This window comes from Mus musculus, chromosome 1 (assembly GCF_000001635.26).
Source record: "Mus musculus strain C57BL/6J chromosome 1, GRCm38.p6 C57BL/6J".
In the NCBI taxonomy this organism is placed as follows: Eukaryota; Metazoa; Chordata; class Mammalia; order Rodentia; family Muridae; genus Mus; species Mus musculus.
In genome coordinates, this window is record NC_000067.6 from 130,663,416 (window position 1) to 130,685,681 (window position 22,266).

Genomic DNA, 22,266 nt, shown 5'->3' on the forward strand with positions numbered 1-22,266 from the left:
CTTTAGTTGGTAAACGGATCTGTGTGCTTTCCCATAATATTGCTTTATTACAAGTGCTCCTAAGGATTGATATTTTAACATATAGCTAAGTTAGATTCTAGGTAGTCCTTGATCCGACCCTGGGCATGAATAGCTAAGTCACTTTCCTACACAGAAATTTACCATTATCTAGGAAGAAGGAAGTTTGTGACCTAAAGAGGAACCAGAGTAGATACTTAGTACAATAGATAGCCGAGTTACACCCATACATGAGTATTTACAATGGCCTAGGGGGAAGGTGAACTATACAATAGACTAGAGAAGAAACTATGGCAAGGGCACGAAGCCCTTGCCCCAGCTTCTAAGATTAAGTGGACCTTAGGTGGAGCTGTGATTGATCCCAGTTGTTAACATTGAATTTTATCCCAGTTGGTTCCTGCCAGCTCTTCCGTGTTTGCATTCCTCTGTTTTGTGTAAGAATCCAGTAACCTCTTTGTACCTTGCCGGTGTGTCACCCAACTTCCCTGTTTTCTTCTGTATAAAAAGTTTGATGCTCGATTTGACAAATTACATTCAGATCCACACTCCCTTGTGCCGATTCTGTCTGTCAATTCCCACCGACTCCTTGCCCACTTGCGACTAGAGACCTACCTATTCCATGCAGACAAGGGACCAAGAGGGTCTGCTGCACAAATGTCTTCAGTTTATTTCTTGTAGTTTCTCTAAAGCCTTTAACATTGCTGAATATTTCCATTCTAAACTACACTTGTCCTTTGTCTCTTGTGACTCTTAGTGTAGTCAACTGGGAAATGGGCCTCTGGGCATGTCTGTGGGGGGTCATCTTATGTTAATTGAGGTGGGAAGATGTGAGAACTCCAGGTGACACCATTCCCTAGGCAGGGGTCCTGTACAGAATAAGATGGTGAGCAGAGTATGCTAGCATATTCCTGTGTTTATTGTCCTCTTCTGACTGAGCATGTAATATGATCGCCTATTTCATGCTCATGAGGCCTTTAATACCCTGCTGTGATAACTGCAATATGAAACTGTGAGAGAAAAACAAACAAATGAACAAAAACTTTTTCCTGTAAGTTGCTTTTGTAAAGGTATTTTATCACTGCAACAGAAAAAGAAACTAAGACAGCTCCCATAACTAACCCTAAACTCTCCCGAATCTTCTAATTCCTTTAACTTTTTGATAAGTCCTTTTCCTCACTCTTATCCATAAAAAAATGCATTTTTCCCTTCTTCCTCTCTCTCCCTCTCTCTATTTATTTTGTTGTTTAGGAAGAGTCTCACTATTTGGCCCTGACTGTCCTAGAACTCAATATGTAGATCAGGCTAGCCTCTGCCATGTCCAGCTCTTTTCCTTACTTAAAAATAACAAAAAACAAAAACAAAAACCAAACAAACAAAAACACAAAAATCTCTTCACTTTAATGTATTTACCTATTTTCATCCCCAGTAGGAGGACCATTCCATAGTATCTCACTGTCATTGATTATTGTCCTACCTTCCATTCACATTATTACTGTTGTCCAAGCAATATATTCAAACACCTCACACACAGCACATCTAAAGAGAATGCCAAGTTCTCAAGGATGGAATTTCAGGGCTGCTTTTGAGTACTTCTTCCCTAATACAATCACTTCGCAAGTTACTTTGATAAGGATCACAACCTCTCTCCTTTCGAAAGCTGTTTTAATTTCTGCTGCCATGGAAATAGTCCAGACTATCAGTACCTTTTGTGTGGACATATCAGTCTGTTTTCTGTTTCTATAACAGAATGCCTAGGACTGGGTACTTTATAAAGACCAGAGATTTACATCTTCCATCTCTGGAGACTGTAAGGTCAAAAAGGAAAGAGCCCGCTTCTGACAAGGACTTTGCTGCTGCATCTCCCCATAGTCAGAGGTGAACGGCAAAAGGTCAGGCATGAGGCACAGAATGGAGCTAAATGCAGTTATTCTATCAGGACTCCTGTGATAACTAACCCACTCAGTACCAATCCATTCTGAGGACACTGGTCCCTACAACCTCATCGATTCTTGTACTGGATAGTTTTATGTTAGCTTGACACGAGCTAAAGCAGTGGGTGTCAACCTTCCTAACACTGAAACACTTTAATTCAGTTCCTTATGTCATGGTGACCCCCAATCGTAAAATGATTTTCATTGCTTTTTCATAATTTCATTTTGCTACTGTTAATGAATAATAATGTAAATAGCTGACATACAGATAGCTGATATGATATTCCTATGGAAGAGTCATTTGGCCCCCAAAGGGGTTGCAACCCACAGATTGAGAAACACTGAGCTAAAGTTACCTGAGAGGAGGGAACCTCTAAGAAAGTTCCTCCATGTGATGGAGCTGTAGGCAAGCATGTAGAGCATTTCTTAATCATAATTGAATTGATAGGCAAGCATCCAGCCCTTTATCGTTGGGGCCATCTCTGGGCTGGTGGTCCTGGGTAGTTTTAGAAAGCAGACTGAGCAAGCCATGCAAGCAGCACCCCTCCATGGCTTCTGTCTACATCAGCTCCTGCCTCCAGGTTCCTGCCCTGCTTGAGTTCCTGTCCTGACTTCCTTCAGTGATAAACTGCAAAGTAGAAATGGAAGCCTTCCCAACTTGCTTTTGGTCATGGCACTCCATCACAGCAATAGAACTCCAAATGGACAAGTCACTAGCATGAACTTTGGGGAGCATACCTGAACCACTGGAGTAACCCTTTTTATTGGTTCCCCCATCTCACTCATGCTGGTTTGTATATGCTTGGGCTAGGGAGTGGCACTATTAGATAGTAAGGCCTTGTTGGAATAGCTGTGTCACTATGGGAGTGGGCTTTAACACCATAGCTGCCTGGAAGACAGTCTTCTCCTAGTGGCCTGCAGATAAAGATGTAGAACTCTCAGCTCCTCCTGCCTGGATGCTGTCATACTCCCACCTTGATGATACTGAATTGAACCTCTGAACCTGTAAGCCAGCCCCAATTATATGTGGTCCTTATAAGAGTTGCCTTGGTCATGCTGTCTGTTCACATTAGTAAAACCCTACCTAAGACATCACTCCTTTTTCACCTCAAGCCATGCTGTAGCTGGTTGTCCTTATACTGTGAGAACTCATCCTCCATATTGTCTCCACCTCACCGCTTGAAAGCCTTGCCTATCCACTGCCCAACCACTGCCTTTCAAAGCTCTCTATTAACTGGATCTAACAAACCTTCCTATCCTTCACCATTTGGTTATGTTCACTCAAGCATACCCCAGTTATGTGCTATTGCCTAAATATGGTCCATGTTTCTTGCATCTCAGCAACCCTTTCTGAAAAAACTAATCAAATATTCACTTTAAAACACTGAAGTGCTTTAAGAGCATAAGCACATATCGTAAGTACTTATCATTATGCCATTTTTACTTAAAATTTTTTTCAAGATTTTCTGTTCCTTCATAATTATCACTGGAAATGCTGCAAAACCTCCTGTGTAGCATAAACTCTGAAAACATTCCAAATATTGGCCAGGGTAGTACAGGTCTACATGCCCAGACTTGGGAAACAGAAAGAGGAGAATCTGGAGTTCAAGGTCACTCTCAACCACAAAATAAGCTCAAGACCAGCCAGACCTACATGAGACCCTGTGTCCAAAACAGCTACAAAAATGCAAATGTAAGACTAAAACAGTTATGACATTTAAAAAATATTTTCCCTCATCCTCCTCCCAAACATGTGTCTCTGTCCATCTGTCCATCTGTGCCCCAGAGTGTACTGCTTTGCTTTGGAGTCCTTTTCATTCTAACTACCCTCAAATAATATATGTATGCAGGTGATGTGTTTGCTAGAAGATACATAGCTACTTAAAAGTTTGTTTCTTATAACCCTTTCAAATATTGCCCAGAGCTTCTCTGATGTTTTGAATGGTCTTACGTGTTCTGGGTGTATGTGGGAACAGGCCCAAGAATGGGGAGTGAGAAGTGAGAGTCACGTGATGAATCCCAGGTAATCCGACTCTGGGAACCAGCATCAGGGTGCTGATCTGAGATTTTTGCCCAGCCCATAAATTTACATAGGGTTTGAGCCAATCTTGAGACCCTAAATTCTTGGCCAATCACATTTCCCCACACTGTCATCATATTCTAGTGAAAGTCCTGCCCAATGAGGGAAATCAGAAGAAGTGGGGGAGTGGGAGTGGGAGTGGGAGAAGACGGGGAAACAGCCAGAGCCCTGGCTTCTGTTCCATTTTGCTGTTCCACCGGTGTGCTGGGAGCCATCTCAGATCTAAGGTGTATTTTTATTTGCTCTGTCTGTAGGTGAGCATCAGTGTAAACGAAGCCCTCAAGTCAGTTAGGTATGATAGGGTGATGGAAAGTCTGAGTTCCTGTATCTTCTATTGTCTAAATAAGGAATCAAACATACAGTCACTGTGCCATACTATCTCAGACCCATGGTGATGTGAGGCTGGAGGTCATCCAAAAGGCAATAAATGACCAAATCAAGCTTAAAAACAGGGCTTCCTTAATGGTGTAAGGAAGAGTTTGTGGCCTAATTCTACTTCTGTTTCAGTGGGCCATTTTGTTTATTTTATTGGACATATTTTAGTTTTTAATTATTCTTTGAGATTGTCACATGGTATATTTTTATAATATTTTCCCATCCTCCAACTCCTCCTTACTTCCTTTACCCACAAGACTTCATGTTCTTTCTTTCTCTTAAAGAAAAAAAGTGCTGAGCAATGGTGGTACATGCCTTTAAAGTCAGCAGCACTGGGGAGGCAGAGGTGGGTGGACCTCTAAATTTGAGCCCATCCTGGTCTACAGAGAGAGTTTCCAGACTACCATGGCTATACCAGAGAAACCCTGTATCTAAAACCAGAAAAGAAAAGAAAAGAAAAGAAAAGAAAAGAAAAGAAAAGAAAAGAAAAGAAAAGAAAAGAAAAGAAAAGAAAAGAGAGGGAAGGGAAGGGAAGGGAAGGGAAGGGAAGGGAAGGGAAGGGAAGGGAAGGGAAGGGAAGGGAAGGGAAGGGAAGGGAAGGGAAGGGGAAAAAAAGCAAATCTAATTTGGTACATGCCTTTAAAGTCAGCAGCACTGGGGAGGCAGAGGTGGGTGGACCTCTAAATTTGAGCCCATCCTGGTCTACAGAGAGAGTTTCCAGACTACCATGGCTATACCAGAGAAACCCTGTATCTAAAACCAGAAAAGAAAAGAAAAGAAAAGAAAAGAAAAGAAAAGAAAAGAAAAGAAAAGAAAAGAAAAGAAAAGAAAAGAAAAGAAAAGAAAAAAGAGGGAAGGGAAGGGAAGGGAAGGGAAGGGAAGGGAAGGGAAGGGAAGGGAAGGGAAGGGAAGGGAAGGGAAGGGAAGGGAAGGGAAGGGAAGGGAAGGGAAGGGAAGGGAAGGGAAGGGAAGGGAAAAAAAGCAAATCTAATTTGTGTTGACTAACTCTCTTGAGCATGGGCCTACCCTAGGGTGTGGTTGGTATACCAAGTGTCACTCCATTGAGAAGAAGTGATTTCTTCTTTCTCAGCAGCTATCAATCAAGGACAGCAAGAGGTGGGCCTTGTGACCACTTCCCTTCTTCTGTGCTGGAATTTTGTTCTGCTTGAACTTGTGAAAGTCTTGGTGTTCTGTCATCACATCTGTGAATTTATATGTGCATCTTCCCTGTTGTGTCTGGAAAATGTGGTATCCTTAAAGTCACCCACCACCTCTGGCTTCCCCACACTTTCTTTCCTCTCTTTTGCACAGTTCCCCGAGTCTTACGGGAAGGGGTGTGATAAAGATATCTCATTCAGGGCTGAGTATTCCAAAGTCTGACTGTCTGTCTCTGTCTCCCTCTCTCCCCTCTCCCACTTCCCCTCTCCCCTCTCTCTGCATATCATCCAGCTGTAGGCATCTGTGTAAATTATCATCTACTGCAAGACATAGTTTCTCTGATGAGGGCTGAGTGGTGCACAGACCTATGGGTACAGCAGTATGTCATTAGAGTCATTTTATTGCTGGGTTCCTTTAGCAGAATAATAGTAGTACATTTCCCCTAGGACCTAGGACATATCTAGTCTCTGGTTCTTGGCCACTTTCACAGTGTCAGAGATGGTTATCATCTCACGAAGCAGGCCTTGAATCCAATCAGAAAGTGGCTGGTTATTCCCCTAACATTTAGGCCACTATTGCATGGAATGGACATATCTTCTCTGCAGATCATTATTGCAGCTTGCAGGTTCATAGCTAAGGGGGGTGAATGATTCCTTTTGTCGCTGGTCGCATGGAAGCACCTTCTAGCCGTGTGCACACTACCCAGAAGGGATGAAGCTTCCAGTTGAGTAGCAGATAGATTTTTTTCCATGTTGAATAGATATGTGTATCTTCAGCAATGAGGACTTACTATCAAGTTGTCAGAATAACCAATAGCACTGGTAGTAAGTTTTAGTGCTTGGGGAGGGTGGGGCAGGCAGGGCATGGGACTCCATAGGCAATTTTAAAGATGTAACTGTTGTGAGTTTAGTTTTCCAGAATGAAGTTAGTTTCCTGTCTCAGACATTTTGAAAATTCTGACTTATCATTGATGTCTCACGTGAGGCGCACTCATTCATGTCTCATGTGAGGTACACTCAGATCCGACACAGCTTTCTCATTTCCCACACAGCTGGAGACTTCAGCTCTGCATTCGACCCTGGTCTGAAGGAGACAACCACCATACCCAGCCCTTCTACATTCTAAGAAAAATTCCCACAGACACACCACACACACTTACACACCATAAGTCAACTGTATGGCCACACGACCTTGCATTTCAGCTCAGTAAGGAACTACTCTTATGCAAGCACCATTAGAAGCAGTTTATTCATAGGTGGAATGTCAGTGACCATTCTATCTTTCAGTAAAATATCAGCCTTCAACTTAGTTTTCTTCATCTCCAGGGAATATGTAAGTTCTTCCATCATTAGCCCACCTTCCTTTAGTCTTCTCACAACATTCTCTGTAGCACTGCAAAGGTCCTTACTCTCCTGAAAGGCAAACTAGGGAAAGAAAGACTTAAAGTTAGAACTGGGGAGCTGAGGTTCAGTGCTCTACTCTGACTCCAGTAGCTGCAAGCCCAGGGGATTTCCACATGGCTCCGAATCCTCCACTCAATCAGTCATTTATATTTTCTGGTTTAAATGTAATCATTACTATTTCTCCAGCTATAAATACAGGCTGAAGTTGGTCTGAATGGAAATAAATGTGTTCAGGATGTCTTGGAATCTAGATTTGGAGCAGCTTCTCACAGCAGCCAGGCCTTACAGGTATTGGGCACTGAGTATACCTTGTATATCCCAAATGAGGCGATAAATCCCACAAAAGGCTTGTGTTAGGTGTTTGCCATAATGGTGAGGAATGGGAATGTTCTCACATAGAAATGTGAGTTGACATCTTACGGGGTCCCTTCTGCAATCAGGTCAAGGTTAACCCATTTAAAAAACACTACCCAGAATTGAGCGGATAACCACTAAAGCACCTGCAAAAAATAATGTCAGGCCTGAGACTGCAGCTAAGAAGAAAATGGATAACACCCCCTACTTACAATTGCTTTCTCAAGTGCACTCTCTTCAGCAGGTTTGGGGGTTTCTTGAATGAACTGACAGGTAGGATAGGAACTGTCCCACTCCCCATCAACGCACTGCAGTGTCTGTGTGCCCACTGGGCTGTACCTGGAGATGTTAGAATATTTCTAAGCTTGGGAACGGAGACTGATATTTTTTTTGTAGCCATATTTTACTGTTTCAAACTGTGATCAAATCCACCTTCCTGCTTAAGTTATTTCTTTCTAACAAAACAGTTATGAAGTAAAACAGCTCTCCTGAAATGGTGAGCAGACCCAAAGGATGAGTCAACCCAGAATAGCATGGAGAAAAGGGAGACCTTCAGAGCCAGTGTACTGGGGTTGGGAAGAGGGGCAGACAGGTGAAGGAACAAGTGTTTGACCTTTATAACCAGAATGGCATCTGTATGAAGCTCTAAGATGCAGATGCAGGTGAATGGGCTAAAGGAGAGCAAAACGTGTGATCAGAATAAAAACAGAAGTTGATACAAAACTGAGAGGTGGGACTTAAAAGATGGCTAAAGTCACATGACCCACAGTAAGGCAAGAGACAGAAAGGGCAGGAGACCCATCAGGTAGAAAGAACAGAGCATCTGAAGGAGGGTTAGACCTTATCATAATACTTTATGGATCTAAATGCTAAATCATTATATTTCTGAATTTTTTTTTGTTTCTTTAAGGTTTCTGCTCTTGGATTCTGTGAGAAATACTCCATTGTCTATATCTGAAGAAGTACAGTTTTGTTCTTACAGGTGTTCTTCAGGTTGTAGGCATATGTGCTGATGGGGAGGGCATTTCCCTCCAAGTGTGGACACTTTGCCCCTTCTTAGAATTGGGAACAAAACATCCATGGAAGGAGTTACAGAGACAAAGTTTGGAGCTGAGATGAAAGGATGGACCATCTAGAGATTGCCATATCCAGGGATCCATCCCATAATCAGCTTTCAAACGCTGACACCATTTCATACACTAGCAAGATTTTGCTGAAAGGACCCAGATATAGCTGTCTCTTGTGAGACTATGCCGGGGCCTAGCAAACACAGAAGTGGATGCTCACAGTCATCTATTGGATGGATCACAGGGCCCCCAATGGAGGAGCTAGAGAAAGTACCCAAGGAGCTAAAGGGATCTGCAACCCTATAGGTGGAACAACAATATGAACTAACCAGTACCCCCTGGAGCTCGTGTCTCTAGCTGCATATGAATCAGAAGATGTCCTAGTCGGCCATCAGTGGAAAGAGAGGCCCATTGGTCGTGCAAATTTTATATGCCTCAGTACAGGGGAACACCAGGGCCAAGAAGTGGGAGTGGATGGGTAGGGGAGATGTGGGGGGGAGTGTGTGGGGGACTTTTGGGATAGCACTGGAAATGTAAATGAAATAAATACACCCCCCCCAAAAAAGCCCACACTGTTGGACATAGATTCTCTGTGTGGAGTTGAATAAACCCATAGTTTACATGGTGATTGTGGGAATTCTACTTAGATATTTGTCTCAGCTTTCTTTCATGATGTGTAAATAATCATTATCACAGCTACAGCAGTCAAGATTTAGATACTCTTAATTTGTAAGCCTAGGGTATTTTTAACCACATATCAAGGATGCCTGTGAGCCCCTCACTTTGTTAGGCTTCAGTATCTCTTCTGCATCTTTTGTTGACCTAGAAATTCCAGAGACGGCTCTGCTTTTAGGTAGATGGAATGTTGTGATCCCAAAGTAAGCCAGCAGTCTCCCACAGGTGGCTCTCTTCAAGCTAGAATGATCACATTTATTTATTACCATGGGTCCCTGCCCCTGTGATTGTTTTAGTTAAATGCTCACTAATTTCCCTTCTATGCTCTGCCTTTGATATCAGAGTGTCTTTTGGAGTCTTCCTGAACTTCCTTCAGTTATGGCTTTGATCACTGAATTATGTACCCCGTGGGTGTTTCGGTTGACACAGAAGGAATAAAGCAATCTGTAACCAAAAAAAAAAAAAAGAAAGAAAGAAAGGAAGGAAGGAAGGAAGGAAGGAAGGAAGGAAGAAAGAAAGAAAGAAAGAAAGAAAGAAAGAAAGAAAGAAAGAAAGAAAGAAAGAAAGAAAGAAAAGAAAAGAAAAGAAAAGAAAAGAAAAGAAAAGAAAAAAGAAAACAGTAAGATGGAGAAGGAAGGCACGGCCTGGTTGACATGCAGTCCTTGCCCATGGGAAGCTTGTCTCTGCAGCACTGAGCACTAGGTTCCAATTTCCCTTCCTCCCTTCTGTGTATAAATGCTATTCTGCTTGTAAGCATGCCGCAATCCTTGTTCTCTGACCTGATGGTACCAAGGATTTCTTGAAAATAGAAGATGTCCAGACTCCCATTGAGTCACTTTTTCTTTGGTATCTTGACACAGTTGTCACCCTCAAGGCCTCTCAGGCCTTCCTTCTGAGAGTTTTCATAACATTGTCCTTATCAGCAGGCAAGGGGGAACCCGGGTGAGCAGATTCAGGATGTGGACTTAGGTCCTGCCAGGGAAATCCCAGATAGGCCTCAGCCACCTAAATAATTTGATGTGGCCCCATTATGTGGGAAGCACTCTTGTGAGTACATAGATACCTCAAAAGGACAAGAGCGATTGCTAGCCAAGTTGAAGGCAACAAGCAACTCATTCGTGGGAAAGCAAAAGGAACCCTGTGTAGTCACTGCTGCCTGTGATGACAATAAGGCCAGCTCAACGAAGCCATCAGCGTGGGAGTAATAGTTGGTTCGTGGGAAGGTCACAGGAAGAACTCAAGTTAGAAAGAAAAGCCAGAGTGGCACAAGTCAACGACAAAGACACATCAGCCAAGAAGCTTGACCTGGCACGTGAATGTTCACAAGCATGATTCTACAGCAGACTACCAAGACACCAAAAGCCTAATGTAGAGATCCCTTGAAGATAAGGACTCAAACGATCTGCCTTCTCCCAGCTGCCTGCATCCCCCTAATGCACCTCTCCACTCCTCTAGAGTCAGTGGAACTGAGAACCAAGTTTAAGCAAAAACAGTGTGTGCCTGCAGGACATGAAGGCTGGTGGCATTCTTCTTAGTACTGCAGGAGCAGCAGCAACAGCCAGTCACTGCAATGTAAGTGTGGAGCTACTCACAATGTGGCTACCTCCTGCCAGGAGATATACTTGGCCCAACCCTAAAGATATCCTCATCCCCAGGGAAATATAGACATCTCTGGAGGAGTTGCAGTCATATTTAAAGGGACTTGACATGAACATGCAGTGCGTGTTGTGACTTCTTTTGGAGCTTACCATGACTTGTACAGTAGATATGAGAGATGGCATCTTGCATTGGGTACCTCCAGTCAGGTATGAGCTCTGATATTCATATGGTTGCTATGCCAACAGATACAAAAACAAGCTCAAATAATGACAGACTCATTGGTGACAGGGACAAAATACAGAGATGTGCTGTACTTGGAATATCAAGGAAAGTGGCCCAGGAAACATCTCCCAGATGCACACAGTCCTAGTTAAATCAGCCGACACATGCAACTCGGGAATAGGAGGGAAACTTGTTGGAAAGAGGGAATTTGCTGGGAGTAGGAGGGAGATGACTGAGACTAGGTAACGGGGTATATGAACATGAACAAAGTACATTCTTTACATGTATGAACTTGTCAGGCAATAATGCAATTTTTAAAAAAATAGACAAGCAGTCAAATGTGGACGATAAAACTTTGGAAATCATTCCCTTAAGAAAAGACTCGAAGCCTTCTGGTCAGCGGAGTCGGCGGACACCCCCACGGTCCCTAGAGGACTCTCCACTCGATCTTAGGATCACTGGTGAGTGGAACACAACATCTGTTCCAATCCAGTATCGAGGGACCTGAGACAGCAGTAGGGAGCAGAAAACCAGCTTGACCAGGGGCACAAGTACCTTCCGGTTGGTGCCAACACCGGATCACCTTGGGCACGAAGTCGGTGGACACCCCCCACAGTCCCCAGAGGACTCTCCACCCAATCTTAGGATCACTGATCAGATAGCTTTACGGTCCTCAAAAGTGACACACTTTCAGGCACTGTAACATGACCAGGATTTTAGGACTACAGGATTACTGGATAACAGGAGCTGGGTCACACCCATTCATGATAAAAGTCTTGGAAAGATGGGGAATTCAAGGCCAATACCTAAACATAATAAAAGCAATCTACAGCAAACCAGTAGCCAACATCAAAGTAAATGGAGAGAAGCTGAAAGCAATCCCATTAAAATCAGGGACTAGACAAGGCTGCCCACTTTCTCCCTACCTATTCAATATAGTACTTGAAGTCCTAGCCAAAGCAATTTGACAACAAAAGGAGGTCAAGGGGATTCAAATTGGAAAAGAAGAAGTCAAATTATCACTATTTGCAGATGATATGATAGTATATATAAGTGACCCTAAAAATTCCACCAGAGAACTCCTAAACGAGATAAACAGCTTCATTGCAGTAGCTGGATATAAAATTAACTCAAACAAATCAACAGCCTTTCTCTACACAAAGGATAAACAGGCTGAGAAAGAAATTAGGGAAACAACACCTTTCACAATAGTCACAAATAATATAAAATACCTTGGTGTGACTCTAACTAAGGAAGTGAAAGATCTGTATTATAAGAACTTCAAGTCTCTGAAGAAAGAAACCAAAGAAGACTTCAGAAGATGGAAAGATCTCCCATGCTCATGAATTGGCAGGATCAATATAGTGAAAATAGCTATCTTGCTGAAAGCAATCTACATATTCAATGCAATCCCCATCAAAATCCCAACTCAATTCTTCAATGAATTAGAAAGGGCAATTTGCAAATTCATCTGGAATAATAAAAAACCTAGGATAGCAAAAACTCTCTTCAATAATAAAAGAATCTCTGGTGGAATTACCATGCCTGACCTCAAGCTGTACTACAGAGCAATTGTGATAAAAAACTGCATGGTACTGGTATAGCAACAGACAAGTAGACCAATGGAATAGAATTGAAGACCCAGAAATGAACCCACACACCTATGGTCACTTGATCTTTGACAAGGGAGCTAAAACCATCCAGTGGAAAAAAGACAGCCTTTTCAACAAATGGTGCTGGCACAACTGGCAGATATCATGTAGAAGAATGCGAATTGATCCATTCTTATCTCCTTGTACAAAGCTCAAGTCTAAGTGGATCAAGGAACGTCACATAAAACTGAGACACTGAAACTTATAGAAGAGAAAGTGGGGAAAAGCCTCGAAGATATGGGCACAGGGGAAAAATTCCTGAATAGAACACCAATGGCTTGTGCTGTAAGATCAAAAATTGACAAATGGGACCTCATAAAATCGCAAAGCTTCTGTAAGGTAAAAGACCTTGTCAATAAGACAAAAACGCCACCAACATATTGGGAAAGGATCTTTACCAATCCTAAATCAGATAGGGGACTAATATCCAATATGTATAAAGAACTCAAGAAGATGGACTCCAGAAAACCAAATAACTCCATTAAAAAATGGGGCACAGAGCTAAACAAAGAATTCTCAACTGAGGAATATCGAATGGCTGAGAAGAACCTGAAAAAATGTTCAACATCGTTAATCATCACGGAAATTCAAATCAAAACAACCCTGAGATTCCACCTCATACCAGTTAGAATGGCTAAGAGCAAAAATTCATGTGACAGCAGATGCTGGCGAGGATGTGGAGAAAGAGGAACACTCCTCCATTGTTGGTGGGATTGCAAACTTGTATAACAACTCTGTATATCAGTCTGGCAGTTCCTCAGAAAATTGGACGTAGTACTACCGGAAGATCCAGCAATACCTCTCCTGGGCATATATCCAGAAGATGTTCCAACCAGTAAGAAGGACACATGCTCCACTATGTTCATAACAGCCTTATTTAAAATAGCCAGAAGCTAGAAAGAACCCAGATGTCCCTCAACAGAGGAATAGATACAGAAAATGTGGTACATTTACACAATGGAGTACTACTCAGCTATTAAAAACAATGAATTTATGAAATTCCTAGGCAAATGGATGGATCTGTAACCCAATCACAAAACAACTCACATGATAGGCACTCACTGATAAGAGGATATTAACCCAGAAACTTAGAATATCGAAGATACAGTTTGCAAAACACATGAAGCTCAAGAAAAACAAAGACCAAAGTGTGGACACTTCGTCCCTTCTTAGAATGGGGAACAAAACACCCATAGAAGGAGTTACAGGACAAGTTTGGAGCTGAGACGAAAGGATGGACCATAGAGACACTGTCCCACCCACCAGCAAGATTTTGCTGAAAGGACCCTGATATAGCGGTCTTTTGTGAGGCTATGCCAGTGCCTGGCAAACACAGAAGTGGATGCTCAGAGTCATCCATTGTACAGAGCACAAGGTCCCCAATGAAGGAGCTAGAGAAAGTACCCAAGGAGCTGAAGGGGTCTGCAACCCTATAGGTGGAACAACAATATGAACTAACCAATACCCCTAGAGCTCCTGTCTCTAGCTGCATATGTATCAGAAGATGGCCTAGTCGGCCATCATTGGGAAGAGAGGCCCCTTGGTCTTGCAAACTTTATATGCTTCAGTACAGGGGAAACACCAGGGCCAAGAAGTGGGAGTGGGTGGGTAGGGGAAGGGGGAAGGAGGGTATAGGGGACTTTCAGGATAGCATTTGAAATGTAAATGAAGTAAACACCTAATAAAAAATTGGGAAAAAAAGGAAAAAATATTAACCTTGAACATGTACATACCTTAGAGTATGCTTGTATTATCAGCTGGTTGATGCATGCTAGGAATAGTACCATAGACTATCAGATCAACAAAATAAACATAATGAAATTAAAATTTAAAAAAAGAAAAAAAGTAAGAAAGAAAAGACTCCTTATAAATGAAAAGGCAGTGTTTACCAACTGAATCAGGTGGCACATCCTTGGGCCTCCTCCATTGTCCGCCTCAGACAGTAGAGTGAGTCTATGGTTCTGGAAAAAACAATGAATAGAGACATGGCCTAAGGTTCCACATTCCAGAAACAGACCCCTTATATAGAGTTGGCTACATATTGGTCCCCTGTAACACAGTAAAAGTCACCATACAGATAGCTACTGGGGCCAAATATATACTTCTATTTAGAAACCCAGATAAATTTTAAAACCACTTAATAGGAACTGGGATCTCCAGTGGACGAAATGTCCCAGTGCTCAGCTTGAGACTGGGGCACATGCCCTCAAATGTCTATGCCATAATCCCTGAATATATTGTGAGAGCCAACATATTCGAGGGGAGGCACTTGAAAACTTCCATGGGAAACTTTGGTTAAGGTACATAGAAAACAAACATGTCTTGGTCATAAAGCCAATCTTGAGACGCCACACCCGTGGTACCACTGACCCCAGGGTCATATACCAGTTCTTTCTAAGGGTGTGGCAAGTACCAAGAGATCACAGAAATCATCTGGAGTTAGGAAGGGTAAGCATCACTATGCTGATATGGGATCCCTTTAATTTGTTGTCATGCCAAAAAGCTTGGGTAACCCCCAGAAAGAACATATCTTAAGACAGTGAGTTACTGGGAATTAAACAAAGTGTATCTGGCTATACTTAACACTGTTATACTGTTGAAGTCTCAAATACACTCAAGCTGGGCCATCACCACTGCGTCCTGTGGGCTAGATTTGGCCAATGGTTTCTTCAGTTCCAATATAGTAGTTGAAAGGTAAGAATCATTTGCCTTTACCAGGAAAAGTCATCAGTGGACTTTCACCAGGTTGCCTCAGGGTTATTTACAAAGCCTCAAATTATGCCATGGGATCACAAATCTGACCTAGCAGAATGGACCAAACCAGAGACTATTCAAATATTGCATTGCATTACATTGATAAGACATTAATCCAGACAAGGTCCAAGGACCTGGGACATTTATGAAATATTTGAGTCTTGCCTGTTACAATGAACGAAAGTATTGCTACAGATGTAACATACAAGGTACAAGCTTTCTGCCTCTCTGCATGGTTAAGCAAACATAGAAATTTGTGGGGCTACTTGATTACTAGAAGATTTCCATTTCATACCTGGCTCTTCCTGCCTAAGGCTGCTCTACAACTGGAATATAAACCAAGAGGTAAAGGACTGAACAGAAGTTCATTCTACAGCATTTAAGGAACCAAAACAAGCTGTGGGAAACGCACAGGGTATATAGATGCTTAATACACCCTAAGGTGCTAACATATGTCTGTTGGAAAAACAAATGTATCCTACTTACAAAGTCTTAATAATCACAAAACCCATTTACCTAGAAGCTGTTGGCAAGACACTGATGACTTACCCACTAGAGGCTGGATAGTTTGGTCATAGACAGTGCTGATGACCATTTTGGTTAAGTAAGAGTATCTTAGACAGAAGGGGTAATAACACATCTCCCTCAGTAGAGAACTCCAACAGTTTTGGCACCCCAGTAACTATCAAACAGAAGGAGTGACTTGTACCTAATGAAATGTTGGACCACCACTCAGGAGTGAAGGGAGGAGAAGCAATTACAAATTGGTGCATCAGCAAAATGAAATCACACCTAACAGAGAGCAGTAACCTACTACTGAAAGATAGAAAGCTTTTATGTTGATGAAGGTCAAGTTTACAGCAGTTAGTGTACCAAACCCCACACAGTATGGATCCTAGTTATGTGAGAAGAGAAACTCCTAATTATAAGCACAGAGAGTTGTGCCATGTTCAAAGCCCATCTTGGCTTCCTTAGTGGCAGAGTCAGCAGTGGTCCATTAACAGACACTTACTGTGGGGACAAGAGCCAAGGAGAAATACGAGGGATATATACAACACAATAAAGTAATGTTATAGCATGTTGCTGCTCAACAATACTTACAATGATGCGGTTGCTCAGACTGAAAAAGACTCTGCCAGACTACACAGATGAAAGGGCGAACATGCCAGAAAGCTGTTGCAACATAACGGAGACTTAGAGGACAGACATTGTACATGCTTACCAAAAATATGTGGGATGATCTCAGTGGTAGCCCTGGTACACACCAAGAGGGAAGATGCTCAATGTCAACCTTCTACCAGGCTCAGGGGAAGAGTCATCCAAAAGACTACCATGCAGGGCCCACTGGAGCCACTATATGATAACTGAAAACTGCCAGGACCATTAAACAGGGCATGAAGTCAGACAGTTGATGAGTAGCCAAGGCCTGCTGTGTGTCTTGCATCTACCCTTCTCAACCCAATTGGGCCAGGGCTCATCAGGAGCAGAACACATCCAACATATGAATAAGTGACTGAACCAGGCTTTAAAGACAGACTCCCACTTATCTCCATAAAGTTTTGAGAATGCTCACTAAAAAGCCTCAGAAAAAAAAAAAAAGCCAGCAGCAATAGACATAATTACCTAACAGAAGTCCCTAGCATTTCGACTACAAAGTAAATGGACCGGTCTCTTTAGCCAGCATGGGAACCTGAGAGGAATTTGCTCCTCCCGGATCAAACTAATGTAACACCATCCACAGAGAACCTTATGTAACCCTAGAAAGTCCCAGCCATTGCTATGTTTATCATGCTAGGAAAATGGTCTAAGATTAAAGTTTGCCCTGTAGCAAGAATCACTCACAAAGAGACATATTATTCAAACAAAAGGCAAGTGCATCTCACAGTAGTATCTATCTTTTCTCTCTCTCCTGAGTCGTAGCCTGACCAAATGTTACCCTAGAAGCTCTTCTGACACAGGCCACACCATAGCATATATCTCACCCAGGGATGCAGACATTTCTCTTTTGGTATCTATTAAACATTCTTATTTCTCTTTAGTAGGCAGCAGGGACTCTATTCCTCCACTGGGCTATTGGGCTAACACTGGTTTTTAGCATACTAATAATAGTTGAGTTTGCCCTGAGACACCCACAGTGGAGGAAAAGATCATGGTGATTTCACCTGGCCAGTTCAATGGTAGGGGCTGGCTGTTCTTCAGGTGGATAGTCAATGGAATGCTATCCTCTGGATCTATAATAAATGCTACCAACTAGTGAGTCTTCCAAATTGTAAGCCAAACTTGTCGTTCCAATGGTCATGTGCTCTGTACTCCTTGCTCAAGGCTCTTAACCTTGCTTCTCTTGTGTTGGGGAGTTATCCTGGCACTGTTACATCTAAATGTACCTCAACACATGATTGGAAGATAAAGAGTGATATATGAAAGAAGAGGATAATAAAAGTATCAAACTCGGAAGGGGTAAAGGAGGGGAAGTATTTCATTTTAGCTGAGGCAGACACAGCAACACTATCCTTGCAGGTGTTCTGCAGACTACAGATTTATGTGCTGGCATGGGAGGAGCTACTGATAACTTCCCTCCTCTGCCAACAATAAAACAGAGAAGGAAGATAAGGCCTAATGGAGAAGCAAAGCATACCCAAGAGAAGTTCATTTCTGTAGCACTGAGCAATAGGCTCCCGTTTTGCTCTGTTCCCTCTGTGCATAGGTAGCAGTCTGCTTGTAGGCATGGTGAAGACCTTGTCTCCTGGCCAGCTGTCACCAAGGATTGTTTAATAATAAAAGTCATCTACATTTCTTTCTTTGGTATCTTGACATAATCATCATTCTTGAGGCGTTGGGTTTATGTAACAGATTATTTAGAAAACATATTTAGAAAACATTTTTTTTTTGCATAACTGAGAAGAAACAAACACTTTCATTAGTGTGGTCATTTTAATGAGAAGTCCCCCACATAGTCTCCAGCACTTGAATACTCCGTCCCAGTTGGTGGCACTGTTTGGGGAGTTTTGGAAGTATGGCTTTGACGAAGGAAGTAGATCAGTAGAGAAGAGCTTTGAGAGTTTAAAGCCACGTGTTCTCTGCCTGCTGCTCCAGCCACATTCACCTGCTGGCATGTTCCCCTGTCATGATAGGAATGGACTTTTATCCCTTAGGAGCCATAGTTCAAAAATCAACACTTCCTTCTACACATTGCCTGGGTCATGGTGTTTTATTACAGCAATAAAGAAGTAATTACCACAACTAAGCTAAGAAGGGAACTCTGTTAGGTGCCTGCTTTCTGAATATTGGAGAGAGCTAACAGTGTGCTAAAGATGATTTCAAAATCTGAATGAGCCAGAATCCTCGAGCAGTGGGAAATTAGGGGATTAGGGAGACACAGACAGTCATTCTCCAAAGTAAGGCAGCTGTAGAGCATTATCCCCTGTTTGCAAGGCCATGTGCTTACCCATCTTCACAGTAATAAGTAACAGATCCTGAAGTGAATGTTTCTCCTTCAAAATAGCCATAGGCAGGAGACCCAGGAAGTTCACGGTCTCCTAAGGGAGAGACACACTGGAGTGAGATTTGTGAGAGCCACATACAATCCATGGGCAGTGCCCCTTCTGCTTACACTAGAGTCTGCCGTCTTCCCAACAGTCTAAGTGAGACCCAGAGCATGCTCTCTTTCTCATGAAAATCATAGCTGTCCATAGAAAAGACTTACACCAGCTTATCCTGAGTTACAAGGAACTGGCAGAGCTCAAGGGATGGAGCTATACACTGTAGAGCTGCCAACTGGGAGAGTGCAGGAAAAGGCAAGCTAGGGTTGAAGGTGTAGCTCAGCTGGTAGAGAGCCTACCTACCATGCATGAAGCCCTGGGTTCAATCACCAGTATCAGATAACAGGAATGGCACCCAGCATTCAGGATGTGGGAACTGGAGGATTAGAAGTCGGGGGAGCAGGAGAGGGAAGAGGAAGAAAGGAGAGAGGAAAAAATTGGAGCATAGGGGAAACAGAAGTAACAAGACAGGAAGTGAAGGTTTTAATTCTAGCTTGTGTGTTAATATGGCTCCAAAAAGCAATTTTACCCCAGAGTGGCAATACTAATCAGCACTTACTGCTTTGGCAGATGGGAAAGGAAGGGGCCCACTTGTGGTCCTCTAGACACTGGCTTCAATTGCTTCCCTTGAGAACGTAACTGTCACTGCACTCAAACATGATTTTGTCACTTAGATTCACAGGCCCAGAAGAACTGATCTTGCCATTTTCCAGTACAGGGTCAGGACAGTGGCCCTCTGAAGAAGAGATCAGTCAGTTCTCTAAGAGGAGTAGAAGAATTAACAGTTCCACTTCCCATTTTAAGAAGTATGGCTTCACAAAGACAGTGGTAAATCAGAACTTAATGATGCACATGTATCTAAAAGGATAGGTATATATTATTAAGCTATACCAATACAGGATGAGTGGAATCAAAGGTATTAGAATTGTGGATAAAAAGGTATTGATCTGTTGTGGAAATTTCCTCCAAAGTTCTTTAAGACCTATGACCTTCTAAAGAAGGCTCATTAAGACTGTGGAAGTTCTAACGGGAAAAGATTTAGCAAGTAACTATCGAAGGACTCTCTGGAACTTCCTGAGCCTGACCTGATGTGCAAGTTCTTCCCCTCCCTAAGGTTAGATCAGCAGTAAGGACTGCTGGGACCTGCTCAGATCAGCTGGGAGGCCTGGAAAAGGTTTTTTCAACCTGCAAATTGTACAGAAAGCTGCAGGTTTCCAGCTTTTGTGACTCGTCATAAATGCTTTTGGTGAGGCAGCTGTCCTTGAGTCAGTTGTGCTCCTGTAATTAACTCCTCACGCATACTTCTGCAAGTAACCACATTGAACTCGTGGATTTATCAAGCTGGATTTTGATGGTATACTTATCTTTAGTCTGTCCTTAGTTTCTTATCTGGGACGGGTAGACATTTTTTATGTCTGCCCAGGAATACTGTCATACAACATGGTCATACACAAAAACAATATAATTTATATAATGCCCAGGCATCGTTGATGCACCTGAAATACTAGCACTGGTGGGGGCTTTGCAAGTTCCAGGTCACTAGGGGCTACATATTAAATTCCAGACCAACATGATGGGCAATTTTAATGTGGCCTACAGGAAGCAGGATATAAAAGAATATAGGAGATGACAATATGGACAGAAAAACGCAACTCACACTGGCACTCTGGGAGGGAAGCATTCCATTCCTTTGAGGGATCAAAGACCAAAGACTGCTTTCCCACCAAGTGGTAGCCTTTGATACACAGGTAAATTCCCTGAATCTGTCCTTCTGTTTCCTTATCAACAAATACACTATTGTCCACTGGAGGAAGTTCTGAACAGCTCCCTGCTGGGAGGAAAAAGAGAACAGAATCATCTGGCCTTATCACCAGCTGCAAAGACATCCCACTGATTCCTCCCTCGAGTCTTTGCTGGACTAATCCTGACTCATGGCCTATCTCTTCCATTGTATGTGTATCCTCTTCTCTCATTCTCCAGGAGTTTCTAAAGTTGCATTTCCAAACAGATAGTGGGCATTGTATTTAAATTCAGCTACAAGTTACCTTTTCCAGAACAAGCAATCCCTTCTCAAGTCTCAGTCCTAGACAATTTAATAGTTGGCATCTCAGGATTTTGAAACTTTCACTTTTTGGGATCCTATCTCAGGGATCAAGATTGCCATCAATGTATATTGAGCTCATAATGAGTATAGAGCATATACATCAGCAGGGTAGAACTTACAGCCTGTCTTAGTTAGGGTTTCCACTGCAGTGAAGAGACACCATGACCAAGTCAACTCTTTTTAAAGGACAATATTTAATTGGGACAGGCTTACAGGTTCAGAGGTTCAGTCCATTATCATCAAGGCAGGAAGCACAGCAGCATCCAGGCAGGCATGGTGCAGACCTGAGAGTTCTATATCTTGTTCCAAAGAGAACTAGAAGGCTGTCTTCCAGGCAGCTAGGAGAAGGGTCTCAAAGCCCACACCCACAGTGACTCACTTCCTCCAACAAGGCCACACCTACTCCAACAAGGTCACACCTCCTAAAAGTGCCACTCCCTAGACCAAGCATATTCAAACCACCACATTCTACTCCCCGGCCCCCATAGGCTTGTTCAGACACATAAGGTACCATACCTAGCCATAGCATAATGCAAAATGCATTTAGTCCACCTTCAAGAATCCCCAGAGTCTATAACAGTCTTAATGTTAAAAGTCAAATTTTTAATCTCCAGTGAGATTCATCCAATCACTTAACTGTAATACCCTATTAAAATCAAAATCAAGATGCAGATTACCTACCTCCAACATCATAGGATATACTTTACTATTCCAAAAAGTCATAGTGAGGAAATACTGGACCAAAGCAAGACCAAAATCCAGCTGGACAAACTCCAAACTTGATCTTCATGTCTGATATCAAAGCACTCTTCAGGTCTCCAACTCTTTTATCCTTGTTGACTGCTGTTGGCAGATTTGGCATTCAGCAGCAACAAACTTCGTTCACTTGAGCTGGTTCAACCCCGTTAACAGCTTTCCTCTGCAGGAGTCCCACAGATCTGGTATCTCAAACACCTCGTGGTCTTCATTATTAAAGCTTCTTGTTCCAATATTTGGGATCCATCCATGAACTTCTGGGTTCATCTAAAGGGCTGTGTCACTTCTATAGCTCTGACCTCTGTAGAACTCTAGGCTCTTGCTGCTGCTGTTTTTTGGTGGTCATCCCATGAAACCAGCATCTCTTAACACACTGGGGTTTTTCATTGCAACTAGGCCTCGCTTAGGCTCAACAATTTTGCATGACCCCTTCAGTCCTGGGTCATCAACTGCTACTGAGGCTGCACCTTCACCAGTGGTCTTCCCTGGCCTCTCACAGTACCAAGCTCCAGCTGCTGTTCATAACTCCTTAATGCCTTCAAAACTAACACCACCTGGGTGATTCTTACTCATTATCAA

At 42.7% G+C, this 22,266-nt stretch overlaps 1 pseudogene across 1 annotated transcript; it reads right to left on the bottom strand.

Moving 5' to 3' along the window:
- Positions 1 to 6,786: 6,786 nt before the first annotated feature.
- On the bottom strand, positions 6,787 to 18,156 carry C4bp-ps1 (complement component 4 binding protein, pseudogene 1; annotated as a pseudogene). The gene is made up of 6 exons (NR_028304.1): positions 17,924 to 18,156; positions 14,424 to 14,495; positions 14,268 to 14,305; positions 10,810 to 10,893; positions 7,532 to 7,658; positions 6,787 to 6,986 (listed from the first exon to the last, which is right to left on the bottom strand). The product of NR_028304.1 is annotated as a complement component 4 binding protein, pseudogene 1 (transcript).
- Between the last annotated feature and the right edge of the window lie 4,110 nt (positions 18,157 to 22,266).